Here is an 18,251-nt window from a genome sequence, read left to right as displayed (position 1 = left end):
GTTACCCATGCCGCTCGTCCTGAACATCGGAAGTCGATCTTAATATTTTATCGCTCCCCGCCGGTAGTTTCTCGATAAAATATTCAGAAAGCTGCTCGTCGTTCAGAGTTTAGTGTTCCGTTTGAAGTGCTTCATAACTGTTGTATCGGTACAATATGAAAACAAAGTGATATTTAAAAATTTAATAATCAAAGAAGTTAGAATACAGGTTTCTTGGGGTCAAGGCTATATATTTATAAAAAATAATTTTACGACTTATATAATAAAATTAATAACGCGTTGGTTGTAGAAAATACGTATTAAATATGTATACTCTGTATATAAATTCAATTATTTTTTATTTTGAGTGAACAAATGTCTTCGATTACTCGTAAAGTAACGGAGAGATGCGGTTTCTTCCTCTGAAATTCAAGGAATGTCGGAACTTCCTGCAGTGTATAATTTTTTCTGGGGGACGACCGGCTATATGAAACCGAGAATTTTGGGTGGCATTACGGAACTTGCTGAATTACGACGTCATTAAAATCTCTTCGCGCGGAGTATAACCTGCGAACAATCGTTCTTTTTTCCCTTTCTGTTTCGCTTCGAAATCGCGCGTCGTGGGTGTGCCTGTCGACATCATAATGCTTTAGGTGATACCAGTTATTTCCGGTTTCTGCATCTTTCACGGTTACACACTGACCGAATCTATTCACGGATAATTCGCGAGAAAGCGTCGTCGATATATCATTTGCGAGAACGTGCACTTTCCGCTTTATATCAATCCTAAAGTAATATGCAATGTTGCATTCTTGCTTAAAATGTAATAATTTAATTGAAATTTAAATTATTATATTTTACTTAATTATTTACATAATTTTTTATCCAAAGATAAATACAAAGATAATTTTCTAGATCTGTATTTATGCATGATATACTTGTTTAATTAATATCAATATCAATCGTAATCTCTTAATAATATGTATCTGACTGAATTATTTATTTAGACTAAATATTTATTTTCCATGGCAGCATAATGGTATGCACGTACGAGCAGAGAATTTGCAATTAACCTTATTCGTCATTTAATATTTAATACATACGTCCAATACGCCAACGCGATTTTCCATCACGAGTGAATTTGCATAACGCAAAATTTCGCGGACGGAGATCGACGAACCGTCCACAAATCGGGGAATTAGGTCTGTTCAGGCTATATTCGCGTTACGCTGTCGACTTCGGTGAAATCGCCGGCTCGCGGTTATCGACATCTCGTACACGGTGTAATATACGTCGCGTGTGTTGCGCCAATTCTCCAGGAATTTTCCGCTCGGGGAAAATCCGCCTAGGTCAGATTATTCCGTTATCGTTGGAGTCGACCGATAACGTCCGGCGGCACGTCGGGATTACCGCGTGCACTTTACGGAAGTAAAGCTTACGCGGCGATATCGACTCCCGATGACATCCGATAATCCCGGAATATAGCCAAGAGCGAACGTACGTGACTCCGAAGGAGAGGTCGCTCGTATATAAATCGCATTCTTTAATAACGACAACGGCAACGGAACGTCGCGTCGCGTTGCTAGGAACAAGAAAGATATTTGTGTTGACGTCTAATTTGTTTTGACATTTCCGCGATGATTCAGCTTTTTAACTCTCTGCCTTTTAAATCATTTTCAAAATATCTTATATAGTATTTTGTGCGGCTATAATTTAAATACTTTAACATAAACTGGGACAAAAATATGATCTTTAAAATAAATCAAACTTACCAAGCTACATTAAACCCAATATTGATTACGACTGTGAGAAAACTGTGAGAAAACCTGTTCGCTATATCTATAAGTATACTAAAGTACAAAAAAAACTTGGCTCAATATATATAGCTCGAAGGCTTTTTCCGTGCGTATTTTACCTTGTTACCGCGCCTATATTTTTCTATCCGACATTATACTCCGTATGTCAAGCGGCAAAAGTAATCGATCGCGAGAATGTCTTGCCATTCAAGATATTTCTGACTTTCGACGAGCGAGTCAATTTTCCCGTCGACCTCGTGTGTGCACACACGCCTGCTTTTAATCCGCGACTGAAAAGAAACGCGGGCAAACCCCCCGCCCCCCCCCCGCCCGGTCGGAAAAACCGGACCGGCGTCTGCGGCTTCCGGAACGAAATAATTACGCCGCGCCGCGGCATTTATCCGCGGAAAAGCTGGCGCAGCTTCCGCGCGCTGGATGCCAGCCAGGATAAATATCAATTTTACGACGTCCACGGATACATATTCTCGTTCGCCCAGCCGAATAACTCGCGCGTTGCCGAAATCCGCGGCCTCTGGTTTGATTTACGGCTGCCGATCTTCGAGTGTGCGTCACTGGAGTTTAACTCCAGAAATACCATAGCTATTTCTCCATCAGGTAAAGAGGGATATGCGATACGCGTTTTTCCATAAAAGTATCGTATCACGGTAAAAGGCATAAGCTCTAGGGTATAGAATTTCTGTGACGACTACATCAGATATACCTTTTGGACGTTTATCCCTCTACATAAAACGAGAATCGTCCTCCGAATATGCGTCGCAAGTGCGAGTTTTCGTTAGTTCGTCTTATATTGGATTATTCTTTTTACTTCGACTAGCCTCCGATCCTTTTCAGGACACAATAAACGCGAACTAGGTACCTCTATATACGTATACGCAGCCCTCCGGCGTTACACTCGTATAGCTTTACGACTCTCGTAAAAGTCGTTTGATGGCGGTGGATTTTTTTTTTTTTTTTTTTTATGCTGAAAAGTAGGATTTTATACGGACAAGTGCAGGCCGTCAGAGAAAGCGGGCTGAATAATAGCGCGTGTGGCGAAATAAATTCGAACTGGATATTGAGGATAGCCAGTAGCTCACGTAACGCCATTGTTATACGAACTCACCGTTACGCACGCATTGATAAACACAAAGTGGGGCAATAGAAGTTTGATCGACGTAGTTCCGTCTAAATAATTAAGTGTCTTTTGTGTCGAAGTCATTTCGTATTTGTTGCATGCTGAAAACAATTATATGCACTGTTGTAAATTTGTATTACTATTATAAAAAAAATGCACCGTTAAATATTAAAGAATAAAATTTACTGTGTGTCGAAATTTGTTTATTTTAACACAAAACAGTATTATTTTAACAAAATCCACTGGTTTAGTTTTTAGTTAAATTAATATTGTTTTGGATAAATTAACGACGTATTGAGTAGAAGCAACAATAAATGGTTAAAAATAACCCAAATTGAATATAATTTGATACGAATTTAACAGTATGTTTTTTTTTAATACAGATTTTGAAAGTAGATCAACCAATGTTTAAATAATTACAAACACAAATGATTTATCGACTATAACGTCTTTAATGGAATTTCGTATTAACATTAGATGCCATTAAAACTTTTGTTGACTCTCGTTTAACTCAATTTTAGGTAGTAAATAACACCGAGCCGAAATGTAATTTTCAGACAAGACAAATTTAGATACAGACTCGCGCATAAAAGCTTAATCATTTTTCCGTATAAGTGAATTTTAACGAAACTCGATAACATTACATCGAATTTCTGGCGAGAGCGTAATCGCTTTAGCGAAACTTCGATAAGCGCCGCGCGCGCTTTAACTAGCCCGAGTCCATTATCGGCCGCGCCACTCTTCGTTATTAGATAAAAAATTAATGGCCGATCAATCACGATCAATTTCAGGAGTGGCATAGCTGGCGCACGAACTGCCAAGGTAGATGCGCTTTATCTCTATTTTCTACGGGATATAGGCGAAGGGCAAAAGATATATTCATATCTGCCGTGATTTCTCTTGTCACGTCAAAGTGTCAATTATTGTCTTATTAATTTATCACTCCGCGGTTGAACATTTAATTATGAAGATGTATTTTGCAGTGGAATTGGAATTGTATATATATATTGTGTGTGTAACTCATAAATCATAGTTAATATCAATAGCTATACAGATCTAATACATATTAGAGATTTTTATGTAAAAAAAAAAGCGAGAAGGAAAAGGAAATCCAGATATATATATTCTCTTTTTGTAATGCTCCAAAAACATCAAGTTATACGGTAATATTATATATTATCGCATATTGAACGGTCGAATGAATACGTGAATTACCGTAGCATAACAATGAATCTAATTAATGCGCTAGACACAGGAATTCCAGGGGCACTGCGTTTTGATCATAATATATCCTCGCGCGATGGAAATGCATGCACACGCATCAGATCTGATAATTAGATCAATAATCGAAAATGTGTAGGAAAGCTCAATAAATGGCACGTTTAATGAAGAATTTAATTAAGAGTCTGAATTTTGGCGACAATAATCTTTCATGCACTTAATAATTATTTTACGATCTGAAAACGTCGCGGAGTTGTACAATAACAAGAACGACACAGTTCTAAAGTGAACAGGAATAATAAATAAAATAATATATATAATTGTATAAATGTGAACTTAACATAATTATAATCCAAAACGCAGCGGTCGTTGAAATAATCCTTGCTATTTATAAACACACGAGATCTCTCGTGCCATCGTCATTTGCTCTTTTGCGCAATGTTTTTTAAGCCACGTGAGCGAGCTCGCTCTGTACGTGGCCCGTCACTTGGAGCCTCGATTTTCTGCTTCATCGAGACATCGCCAACCAACGCAAGCCGGCCAACCGTATGCTAATCGGGTGCAGGACGGGAGTGAGCGCAGAAACGCCTGCACCCTCCGAAGAAGGGCGATACGCGAGGGGAGACTCGCCGGGTGATCCCTTCAACCGAATGAGTGACATCGCGCGCAGGAACAAGGGCGTGCGGATTTTATGGTGCAGCTTTTTTTCTCCTTTTCGGACTCGACGGCGATTACGCACACGCGTCGTCCGAACGGACGGACGGACAAACGACGATGACGTGACCGCGTGAAATTGCGTGGGCGATGCAGGATTTGTTGCATGTATCGTTGCAATCGAGGAACGTCGTATAAAAGGGGTGTATATAGGTTTCGAGTGGCGTATATGAATAACCATTTATTAACGTGCGCGGGTTTCCTGCAGTTGTCGATTTCAATCATCGAAATCTATATAATATTTGTTTTGAGGCTCGAAATAAATTACCAAAAAGATATTTTAGGTATATATTATTTCGAATCTTAAAAAAATATTTAGAAAATTCTTCTTTAGTATAATTTGAACCCTTTACATAGATAAGAAAGAAGGGTTAGAGAAGACTTTTTATAGATGTGCAAAGCCGCGTGTTTTAATTCAAACGTCAGAAAGGAAAATACACGAAAAGTCGCTTTGCACATGCAAAGCTGCGTTAATAAGCAACGAAACATAAGGACTAATAAGAGAAAATTCCATTAGGACATTAAATTGCAAAAGCTTTAATGGAAAATTGTGACTTTAATTGTGACTTTAATGAAAAATTGTCAAAGACGTTATCGAGCTAATCTAAAAATGTGCACTTGGTAAAAGTGCAATCTTAATTTTTGTAATCATTCTTTGCTTTAATTTGAATTTCGTTAAATATTTTACTCCGTAATATTCGCATTTTTCTTTATCTCGCAATTTTCCGAGTGGATTAATACCCTGAAAATACAACAAATATTTTGTTCTATCCTTGTGCCGGAAATTTCCCAAACGCCGTCTATATACAGGAAAACACAAATGATGCGGACTTCCCGTGGAATTCTACCCCATTCGGTGCACGTGACTCCCATTGGAGAGAACGTTTAGTTCTCCCGTGCGTTCTATAAAAATCCGGTAATTCGCAGGTAGGACATATTCCCTCGATATCGATACCCCTTCGGGGGGCATCGCACGTATACATCCGAGTCGAGGCACCCTTTTCCTACGGCCCTGCCGACCTCCCACTGTTCTCCTCTCGGTAGCCGGCTAAGCCGGCAGCAGTGCTCAGTCTCCGTTGAGCTACCGTCGCGTTCGGTGGTAGCTCGGTCTGTTTATATTTCTGCTCGCCGCTCGCTCGCGACTAGAGATAGTGCGTAAGGATCGAGTGCGAGTAATTAAATTTGTGAACAGTTAGAAAAATTGTGAATTCGCCGGGTGGTAGCAACGCAGCACGCCGAAACCGATGGGGGATGACGTTCGATGGAGAAAAAGGTACGATTCCGTGGCGGGAGAGGGTTGACGGGGGCTCGAAGGGGTGCGCGCTACGACGGAGGGTGTGCGTAATGCGTCGCGCGATGTAGCTCTCCGCGGTGAGAAGCTGTCTTCGAATCCGCGACGGATCGCGATCTGGAGCACATTTGTAATATTAGAATCGCGGGCGTTTCGACAAACGCACGAGTGGAAATTGGAATTGTTCAAATATTTGGCCTGTCGAAGGATTCGAACCGGATTTTATTGAACCGCAAAGTTTAGAAGTCACGATCTATTTTTCTCGGATATGGCTCCGAAACGTCGGATGCTCCGAATGATAATATACGTGAAAGATAAGACGGAAATTGGAGAGCAGGCATTGAAAGATTTAAATCTAACGATAAGCTTAAGGATGTATGAGAGATTTTTCATATTTGATCATCCTTGCGTTCTTTACGTCACGAGTCTTTTCCTTTTCCGATGTTTTTCGCTTCAATGCGTTATTATCTTGACGTACCGTTTCACACTGGACATCTCGTTTCGAGCCGCATATCTTACGTGGAGCAGGAAAGTTTACAAAATTATACAGGATACTCTGTAAGATTTTATTACATCGAATTAATGAACTAAAAACCAGCATGTTTTCTATGAAAATAAATGTTGTAAGGTTTATAAATGTTTCATTAAGTAGTTATGACAGAGAGTTAATTATCTAAACATATAAAATAAGTTTAGATAATTAACGGTTCAATTTTTATCTATTGAAAGACTATATAAAAGAGAAAGTCTATAAAATAGAAAACTCGACGCGCGATAAGAATTGCAACAGGAAGAATTAATATTCCAATATTTCGCTGAAGTTAAGTAAAAAGTCAATTTGACATTCATGGAATAATAAATTTAATCTTTTATGTCAATCTTGCATTGTCTTGCAAGACCAACTGCCATTTTGAAATGTGAAATTATCTCTCACACTTTGTACAATGCATAACGTATTATGCCGTATTGATTACGGCTTTTCAACGACTTTAGCTTCAGCATATCTCAACCGATTGGGCAAAAATATTGATTTATTTTGTTTTTCTATTTTACAACGTTTTTCTATTTTAGTTATATTCCTAATTTTTATTTAATAATAGAATGCAACGACACATATTTTGCCCATCAAAATTTTGTTATTCTAATCATAAGGTATTATTAGCATATAAACGATAAAATTGATTCCCAAATATACAATAGTTTGCTATTATCGTCGTCGATATGAAAATATTATCCGCTGAATATTTCACTCGCTATATTTGCGTCGTTGTTACGTATTACGTGTGCATGAATTATCGCCACTAATCTGGAGAACTATTCGTCTACTCTCTCCACAAAAATATATCTCGCTCGTATACGATGTGATCGACCGTAATTCGCGCCAAGAGATTCCTTTCGTCGATATGATTCAAAGTGCCCGGGAAAGGTCGGCGCATCGAGCTCCTCGCAATTTCTCCGCGAATTTCTCCCGGCAATTTCTAAAAGAGGCGCTCCTCCTCGCGGCTATTACGTGGCTCGTGACCTCGCGCGGAAAAGAGCCCGACGAGAGAATAATAAGCCGCCGGGCCGCGCGCGATGAATGAATCTCCGTAGGCGCCAGAAATGGAGAGACTGCGTGTACGTGTGTGCCGCGATTTTCCGCGGCGGCGACGGTAAAAATTAAATCGCGACGAATCCTCACGGCGGAAACGCGCGTAGCGGTATACCGTGCGTATAAAGTCTTACGTTCCCATACGTTCCCTTTACGTCGCACTTCCGGCGATCATGATAGCCCGCTAGAAAGCTCGCTTCTTCGTCATGCCCGCGGTTCGAGAGAATTTATATAACCGTAATACGATTGCCTGAGCCATTTCGTTATTCAATCCTTGGATGTTCATCGGTGAGACCAGCGCGCGTTTGAAATTACACGGAATAACAATTAAACTCTTGAGAGAGAAAGAAAATCAAATAAGGGAACGAACGCTCTGTAAGCGAAGCTTTCGCACGTATATGAAGAGAACCGTTTAAAAAATTTTTGGATATCTTGTCTGTCTAATTTACTTAGATTAGAAAAGAACTGGAGAGAGAGAAGGAGATAAAATGTCACGCATATATTTTAGAATTAGGTGAAAACCGGCGAAATTCAAGTAATTTTATTTGGCACTAGAATATAATTTATATTCACTGCTTTACTATTCTAATCATTATAGCTATAATTATGCTCCCTAAAGATGCTTCTAGCGTTTTTTCGTTATTATTTTCAAAAGAATATCAGAGAAATATTATCTTAATTAAACATTAATTGAACATGCGCAGCTTATTTATTTGTTGATATATTATACGCATGTATTGCACTATATTCGTAACGCAAACTAATACGGGGGCTGAGAGTATGCCCCAAATTGCAGTTAACACAATCACGTGACCCTGACCTGAGAAGCGGTGTGGCGAACCCTAACGAAGGTTCGTTCCCACGACTGGCGCGAGTGTATGTGCCCGCGGAACTTCCCGAACTTCGAAGCGTCATAATTCGACAACGCCCACGGGCGGAGCGCCGCAATTTTCGAGCTTAATGATCCGACTCGAGTACGCGAAATATCCCGGTGCTGTGTCTTCGACGCGATATGATTGAAGCAAGTTTTTATTCTCTCGGCTTAGGGTCGAGCGGCACCGGGAGAGAAACAAGAGCGCCGATGTGTCGTGTGTCGTTTATTTAAAAAGGGTGGCTGCACAGCGCAGCCGTTTCAATCGTCTACCCTAACTTTAACTTTCACTGTCTACCTTTAAGAGCAGAATATATACGCGTGAGTTACGGCACGGCACCGCACTGCAGTACGGTGCAGTGCGACTGCGACGGAAGGGCTGATAGTGCGCATCCACATTCGCGCCCTTTTAAATATTGTCGGCGCGATTCGGTGACGCTATTAACGATAACGGTGATGACTATTGCGGTCGTTGCTTTTCATTATTCTGCATCGGTATTCCGAAGCAAAATTTTCGAATAAACTAAATCTCGCGCAATACTAAATAATAAAATATTTTACGGTGTATATATTTCGTTCACCGTCGATTCTTGCAAGAGCTCGACATTCGCCTCGTCATCGTCAAATTTTCATTAATTTCTTTTTTTCTCTTACGTATCTAATTAAAGACTCTTTAGGATTTAATCCCGCGAAGAGAATCTCCTAACGAGGAAAGAAGAATACATCCCGCGGGTGCGGTCGAGAGCTTCGGCTCAGGATCGAGTGGGTGGGAGGTTATCCTGGGAGATCGCCGCGGAGACTGCGTTCGCGGAGACTCCTCCTTAGGGTGAGGGAGGGCTCACGGAAGGGGCCACGAGTCGTTCAGTGACCATAAAGGGTACGTGATTGTCTGCTCCCGGAAACTCTCGACAAGGGAAAGTTCGCGGATGAAACTTGATGTGGATATTTCTAATAGTCTATTTGCAGTCGTTTTATCAGAGATATTGATATCTTTATTAACTGATGGATTATAGATATTTATAATTTTCTTGCACCGCGATAAGCGCGATAAAGTATTTTCGGAGAATGGTTTGAGAATCGGCATTATATTTTTCTTTATATGACAAATAACCATACATCGCGCGGGAATAACTTGAGAAATTAATTTTTGCATTAAAGCATATATACAGGCAATTATTTAGAGAATTCTTATAATTACGTTAATAGAAATTTTGTTTGGAAAATATCTACAATTTCCTAATAAACCTAAATAACTCCGAGGAGGAAAATATAATCCGGAGTGTCTATCTCGAAAAGGTATCTTTTCGATACGAAATTCAGACTAATGGCGCAAAAATTTACCCTTTATTCTTGAAGTGCGGTATTTTATTTCGGATCCGAGTTTATTTCTTTAAAGCAAGCTTGCTTCCGCCGTTTGTTCGTAAAGGAAGGTGCGATGGCACACACACCTGACCCTTCTCACATAGTTCCGGGAAGGTTGTCGTCTTCCAGGAGCAACATATCCCATCGCGATCCTCGCGATTATCCGGCACGGAACAGCGCAATTTTTCTCCCCCGGTCGGAAACCTTACTCGACGTTTTCCCGGCGCGCAAGATAAAAACAAATCTTACGCGTCCGTTACCAGCCAGAACGCTTCGTTCCTTCTTATCTAGACCGTTTCACCGACGAAGCAGATCTCGTTGCTATTAGGAGAACGTGGTACTGGCTTGAATTTCCCAGACAATTGGCGCGAGAGAGCGAGGCTTTTACAAAGGGATGGAAAAGGGCATTTTCAGGAGTGGCGAATAATTCGTGGGAACGAATATAATTTTGTAGGAAGGATGCGTGCGACAAGGGTTGGACGGAGGACGAGGAGCGAAACACTGGGAGCTGCGGAGATAAATTTATCATAATGTCGCGCGAAATAAGTTGCGGATTCTTTAATTATTTTAGCAAAATAACTGCTTTTTTTAACATAATGAAATATAGAGCCTCTAAAATATATCGCTATTTTTCTTTGTAGCAAGCATATTTATTTGCGATCTGATGTCGATTAACAGCTTTGAATTTGAGAGGGTGAATATAATTAAAGATAATAAAAAATGCTATTCCTTAAATGTTACTACGTAGATTTATTCTTATCTCGGCATAAAGAAAAATGCTTGCGTCTCAATTCTCAACGGTTGGATCCCAAATTCAACCAGAATCCCGTCATGTAACTGTATTGAATACCGCGAGAGAGAAATGGGAGGCAGCTTCGGGAGAGGATCAAAAAGAAGAAAACAAGGAGCCAACACGAAAGTCCTCTGAAATTCCTACAAGGCGAGGAGACACGAGTACCGCGGCGCGAGCATCATGTCGGAGTCTCAAGACCTCATCCTTTGTCCCCTCGGACTTTCCTGCTCTGTCTCTCTGTCTTTTCTCGTTTCTTCCTCTCCTCACTTCTTCATGGTGCTGAGCTGTCGCGATTTATCCGTATGGGAAAGCCACCCCTCGGCGATTCTCCTTAACGCGGCAGTCCGACACGCGTGTCGCCGTCTACGCCTGTATTCGCAGGCTCTCCCAGCCCTCTCGCAAAACGTTTTTCTTCCCGCGCCTTCAAGAGCGCGATGTAATTTCTGTCCGAAGAAAATTTCATTGCACACACATCGAGTATTCCGTATATATTTTGCACTCATATAACCTCGCACGAATCTCTTTTATGCAGTTAAAATAGATCTTTCTTCAAAAGGAAAAAATTTTCGAAGATTCAATGAGCTTTGCGTCATAAACGAATAACGACATAAGAATTTTTAGAAGTTAAGTTTTACGATCGCGATAGTAAAACGTCATCCTTTCACGTGCAAATAGAATTTTTATAATGTTACGTATCTCCTGCCAAGTAACGTCAAATAAAAATTTCGAACTTGCGTATAACAAGTTTCGAAGTTCGTCTTCCCATTCTCATAAGGCCGAATTAAAAATGTGTCGCGAGGAGTATAAACTTCTCCCATTTTCCACGTCTATTCTCGAGCGCGACCACTCACGGCGAACTTTCCGCCGGCCGGAAAATCGCTTCTGACGAGAAATTTCGTACGCGAAAACGACATAATATGTCGGCGAGAAGTTTTTGCACATCGTGAGAACTTACGAGAGCCGGCCGCGACTGCACACGTCCCGTTGTGTTTCTTTTCGTGTCCGCATTTTTCATATATATCCGAATTTTTTCAGTGCCCCTTCACAGCCGCGTTTTTTCCCCGCGGTTTTATCCGCATGGCGATTTTATTTCTCATATCCGCGGCATTCTCTCTCGATTTTCCACGGTAAGAAAATATAGCTGCGGCGCAACGTCAGTAGTGCAATTGCGATACGGCTCGATCTTTTTTTCCCCCTTCTTCTCCCTCTTTTCTGGCACATCGATGATGCTTTTTGTAGCATTTTTCCGAAGGCGCAAAAAATCCTGCCTGCGATATTCCTGTAATGAAACATTCTATTCTCAAGATATAACATTGTTGAAATTATGAAGAGAGAGACATGGAAAAAAACCGGCGCATAATAAAGAGAGTGGAAAAATTCTCGCAAAAAGCGGGATAATAGAAAGCTGAAGGTGTAATGAATTGTAATAAAATGCAGCAGATGACTTTTTTATTTGTTATTAACGATACCTATATTATAAATCGATCATTATATAGACTTACACGGTTATGGAAATGAGTTCATCTAGATATTGCATTAACACGAACTTGAAATAAATTAATAATTTAAATGCATTTAAGGGGTAAAATATCACCTTGTGTTCATTATTATTTTCTGAATTTATTATAAAAAAATGAAAAGATTTATTAATATTCGGGTTTTTACATGTGAAAGTCCAAGTTTTAAGGTCCATAAAAAAATTTTTTTTAGATTTTTAAAAACAAAATGGTAGCTCTCGCAAAACAATCCTTTTTTTCTTTGCCGTACCGCTACAGATCGGATCGCAATTTTGCACCTAGAACAACAAACCAAAAATTTTCTGAAAATATGGCCCAAAATCTAGTGAACATCGTAGGATTTTTTTGATAAATTAATTTTAAAAAAAATGGCATCGATTTGAATTTTTTCTTTTTTTTCTTTTGGAAAAAATTGCTTGAAAATCAGCCATAGAATCGGCAAATTTTAATTTATCGAAAAAATCCTACAATGTTTACTACATTTTGGGCCATATTTTCAGAAAATTTTTGGTTTGTTGTTCTAGGTGCAAAATTGCGACCTGTAGCGGGCAGGGAAAAAAAAGAATTATTTTGTGAGCTGCTATTTTGTTTTTAAAAATCTAAAAAATTTTTTTTTATGTACCTTAAGACTTGTACTTTTACATGTAAAAACCCAAATATTAATCAATCTTTTCATTTTTTTTATAATAAATTCAGAAAATAATAGTGAACACAAGGTGATATTACCTCTTAAGTACACTCATACGATCCAATATCAGAATAAATTAGGCGAATATTTTACATGATCAAGGTATCTTTTTGCATAAAATGTCGTTAAATATATGGAAACTGTTCTTTTCTGACATGTCGAACGATTGATTGAGCTGCCTTGAAGTCTGTCGCCTTATATAGAAAGGATCATTCCATGGACTACTTATTATGCGTCTTAATAGCCCGGCGAGAACGCGTCGTATACATGAGAATCAGTTCTGTCGAACATCACGGACTCATAATTTACGGGGACGCAAGCCTCTGACAGCGGTAGACTTAATGAATCGTAATAAGTCGTCGATCATTATATATGCAATTATGTCCGATTATTCGATTCGCCGGTCCGCCCATTAACGCGATCGATATTATAATTAGCATGGAGGATCAATCTCCTGAGGCGATATATATATATATATATATATATATATATACGCAAAGATATTAGTTAAAAGATTATGAAAGACGAACAAAAATATTTTTCACAGTTTAACAAATTATTGTGTCTAGCAATTACTGCATTTTTTCTTTCGCTTAAATTACGTTTAATACGATAAGAGTTATATAAATTCAAATTTTAAACAAAATATCGAGTTTACATGTTATATATTTATCATATTTATATTTTTATATTTTAGCTGTTTTTCTCTCTTGATGTTTATTACTGTATTTTAATCGTGCAATATGCGTATACAATGTAACGCATATAAATAACAAGTACATGATAGATGAAAAAATGTTGAGAATTATTAGGTTGAAAGATATAAGGTATCGACATTTGCGGCGCAGCAGTCTTTTATGCAAAGCTATACCGCATCTCTATTGACTATCTATAATTGAGAACGAATGCATCGGAAGATTACCAATTAGCGCAATCGATAATCACTCGCCCGGACAGATTGATATCAATTGGAATACGGGAGTCAATTGGAATATACGAGAGTCCGCGGCGGACGCAGCAATGCTAATGTAAGGCTTTGTTATGAGATCGCGCGGCAGGAAAGTGCATCCAAGACGCCGATCGGACGCGATTATTATCGAGCATCGGATTTCATCGTAAAGCGCTTTCTCCTCATCTCGTACCTCGTATCCACCCTGCGTCATCATTAGGCTCTTGTTGCAGCGTGTCCCGCTGCAACTGCGCTCTTCCAAACGATCGCCCGGCTGCAATTTACTCCACGTCACCGAGACCCGATTTTATTTGCGTCACAGCGCGCGCGTTTCAACCAACCCGCGACAAATGAGACTCTGAAAAAATGGCGTTTATCCGTTCTCTTAAACAAGTCGCGCGTGGTAGTGAAAAGTTACCTTAATTTCGAAAACATGTAAATGTTGTCAAAAGTTGACGTAAAAAATCGTCTATTTTCTGCAAGAGCTTTTATAAACAATTCTTTTCAGACTCGCACAAGTCGTGTCGAATAAATGAATCTACATTTGACAAAGCACGACGCATTCATTCTGACAATTACTCTTTATTTAGCGCTCGCGAAAGAATTTCCATCGCCGAAGCTATACAAGACTCGCCATTGTGTAGGCCGCTTATCAATTTGTCGTGCGGGCCCTGCCAGTATTTGCAGTAACAATCAGACCGCCGACGAGAGTGTCGAGCGAGCGAAAAGCGGATTGTCCTATTGTTTTTGCGCCCGACAATGCCGGGTGCAGCGGGGTGGCTGATTTAAATTAGTCCCCGAAAGGGAGGGTGCGACGCTACAAATTTCGGCCGTAAGGGAGGGGAGGCATGCCTCTTGCTATTTCCCCTGACGTATCCTGATTAATGTTTCATTTAAATTCACGAGCGTGCGCTACCGGTGCGGCCGCCGCCGCCGCTGCTGTTGCTGTTGCTGCCGGGAAAACCGAGAAGTATCGAAACACAAAACGGACCCCGCGTACCATGGCCTACGCATCCCTTCGGAGTCGATCCCGCGTACCCTTAATCGCCCGCCCGTCGCCCTTAATTCTTATTAATGGGTCTTAACGCGCTCCGGAGATAATATAAGCGATGCTAATCGGTATGCAGGATAATACCGGGGCTCGTCGGCTTGCTTGACAAGTTTTTCTCACCGAATAATTTCCAATCTACCGTCCAACGATTTTGTTCAATTGCGAACAATAAGTCGCAAGGGAATATTTATGTAATTTTCTCGCGAAACGTATCGAAGCGGTAAATCAAAGTACTGCACGTTCGCGAAACATTTGCGATTGACTTTAGGTATATAGTTCAACGATCGGATTGAGTCTTTATGAGAGATATTTTGAATTCTGATCTTTCAATCGGAATTCTGTCGATCAAATGAAAGTCCATTCGCGCTTTGATAAACTATTCTGCCGGTCGGAATCGCGCCGCACACACTTGCGTGATAGCCAGCTGCAATCAAAGGAATTGGTTTATTCGATTCTCCGAACGACGGTCGCTCGATCATTCTCACTGGCCAATAGCCGCAATCTCAACTGCTGCGACTGCCTATATTTTGCACCGTTAAGATTCCTCGAAAGACTTCTTCTCATACGTCGCTGTTTTTCTGAGTATTTATTAACGATTGAAAGTATCCTCTGATTATTTCTGGTCACAAGACGAAAATTGTTATCCAACATATTTTTGTTATACGTACGTTATTCTTTCTCTAAATATTCATTAATAATTGAAAATATTTTTTGGATATTTCCGGCCATAAGATAAGAATTATTATTTATATCATTTAACATATTTTATATGTCATTCGACATATTTTTGCAAGCTTGTTCTTATCTGAACTATTTTAAGAAAAGTTTACATAATAGAGAAAACTCTAATTAGTAATTATAATTTCGATAGTGGCAAAAAGCAAGCATATTGTAATTATTGTCAATTATTTCAACGTGATGTAATTGAAAAATATGTACCGGGATAGTTTTATTTTTTTGAATATACAGTTCGTTTCTCGCATTTTGCCAGAAGCAAGAAATGAAATTCGCTTCCCGGTTCTCCGGACTCCGGATGGGTCGATAGGAATTCTAATGACATTGTCGCGATCAGTTCACGCGGAACAATCCAGCAATCGCATGGTCCATGCTCCATTCCATCGTGTAATGAACTCCAAAAGTCACGAACGCTGCTCCCTAAATCATTTACTCCTTCCCTCGCTTCTCGGGCATAGACGACGGGAGAATCATCGTCAAAGTCGAACGCGGTGTCGCCGGAGGGCGAGAGAGAAAAGTCTCCTTCCTTCAAAACTTGGGATTTCGTTCAACTTTTCTCATCGCGACGAATTCAATTTCGCGAAATTCGCTATCTCGTGAAATTTTATCAACGCGATATATCAAGACGGTGACTTGACCACACGCCGTTTCGCATGGAATATAACTTTCTTATTCCCTCATTGCTGTGGTATAAGCACACGATTTATTTGTTCTCAGATGATCATTGCTTTAAACAGCTCTTTTAAATAAAAAGAAAATTGCATCGTTAATAACGAGAATATATTAATTTTCATGACACTTTAGATCTCTGCTGTAAAACTCAAAGTGAGAAAAGTATATACGTTAAAATATCCGGCCGGGGATCTCCGTATAAATAAATTTCGTCATTTTTCTGTATAAAATAGGAAAACATGATCCTTTATTTTAACGGATTGAAGAGATAATTCTTCCTTCTATCGGAGATTCTATTCGAGAGCGCATTTTTCATCCGATTATATCAGATTCGTGGGGACCCTCTCGACGTGGTATTTCAAATTTCCTCGCGGCCGGATGCCTTCACGACGTAGAGGGTGCATTCTCCCAGGGAAAACCTTATCGACGCCCCTTTATCGGCGTACCCTCCTCTCGGAACTCCCCCTATACGAGCGTTATTACCGAAACCGACGTCGCGCGCTCGAACGCGGACAAATATCTTACTTCGTCTCCCGTGGGCGTCAGATGTTAAATGACGTGCCATCGTTTTCGTATGGCGGCGGACAATATAAAGCGAAGAAGTCACTTCGCAATAACGGAGCAGCCTGATGGGCTCCGACGCCCGAATATATAAATGCTGTCTTAAATGGCGACGATACAGTCAGGCGTGATAAACACTATACTAGATTCCGGATCGACGCTCGTCGGATTAAGATGAACGATTTCTCGCTTTTCCCGCGTGTATACGTTGTCACGAAAGATTGATTGGATCGAGAGAAAAGTAGGCCGCTTGATTTAACTTTATCGCGGTCTTAGACGTTCCATATTTTTTATTTAAATTTACTTTATGCAAACCAAGAGGTGTGAAAGAAATTACAAGAAATTCTGTTTGTCGAAGAGTCCTGGAAATGTGTGAGTTGTGCAATCGAAAATTTGACGAAAAAATTGTGACAGACTTTCGTTCTGAATATTCGTGCCAAGTTGCAGTAAATCTTCGACGTTTGATAAAAAAAATAAGAACTCTCTCCTTTTCTTTTTTCTCTCTTTTTATCCAATTTATATTTCTGTATACCTTATAGACTTCTTAGAGGTAAAGAATCGTATCTTCAATTTCTCAGGTCGGATACAGCGTTATTGACAGTTGTACCATTAAACATGTCAGTTAAATTTAATAAAAATTCAATAAATCAAATTATTACTTTTATTTTAAATCTAAAAAATGCATTATTCCTCTTTTTAACACTTTAAATTCTGTTCTCTCTAAATATAATAATGCGAGATACGATTCTTTACTTCTAAAGTACAGTCGATTTATGCATTCAAACTTTTCTTTTACTTCTGAAAATGATATATGCAACGAGGTCATAGGTCAAAGAAGTGAGCAAAGACGAGGAGCTCTCGTTACATATAAAGATGAGGCGAGCGTCGAGTATTTGTTTGGACGGAGAGTCGTCGGCCTCTCTAAATCGGGGTGGACGTCTCGATTTATCCGGACGGGGGAGGGCGACGGCGGGGAGAAGATCGATAGCGTGTGATAATGCACGATCAGTGCGGCTGGAAAGTCGCGGACTGGCCATCGCGCGGAGGCGTTCGACCGGATTTAAACGGACGAAAATAAGCCACGTTTCTCTCGCAACAACCGTTCGCTGTTCGATAACACACGCGTTTGGCGAACACGTGTAATATCGACCACGCCATTCGCATACCGTTTGTACGCACCGCGCATTCACGCGTTCATCGTCGAATTAAATCGACAACCTGTGGACGAGAACACCGCGCGCATCGATTCCTGGCCGCCGGCAGACGAGTCGTCGCGTTTGGAATCGCTGACTTCAACCGGAATTGCGACTACATTTGTTTTCAGT

General features: G+C 40.1%; 1 protein-coding gene across 1 annotated transcript in view; it reads left to right on the top strand.

The window, feature by feature from the left end:
* Positions 1-5,922: 5,922 nt before the first annotated feature.
* LOC143901152 (uncharacterized) overlaps positions 5,923-18,251 on the top strand; it is a 61,066-nt gene continuing 48,737 nt past the window's right edge. The window contains exon 1 of the mRNA XM_077413191.1: positions 5,923-6,118. The gene's annotated coding sequence lies outside the window, so the exon portion shown is untranslated. The remainder of the gene's footprint in view (positions 6,119-18,251) is intronic.

The sequence above is a fragment of the Temnothorax americanus genome, unplaced genomic scaffold, assembly GCF_048541705.1.
Source record: "Temnothorax americanus isolate GAGA-0224 unplaced genomic scaffold, ASM4854170v1 Scaffold10, whole genome shotgun sequence".
Classification (NCBI taxonomy): Eukaryota; Metazoa; Arthropoda; class Insecta; order Hymenoptera; family Formicidae; genus Temnothorax; species Temnothorax americanus.
This window is presented reverse-complemented; position numbering and strand designations above follow the sequence as displayed.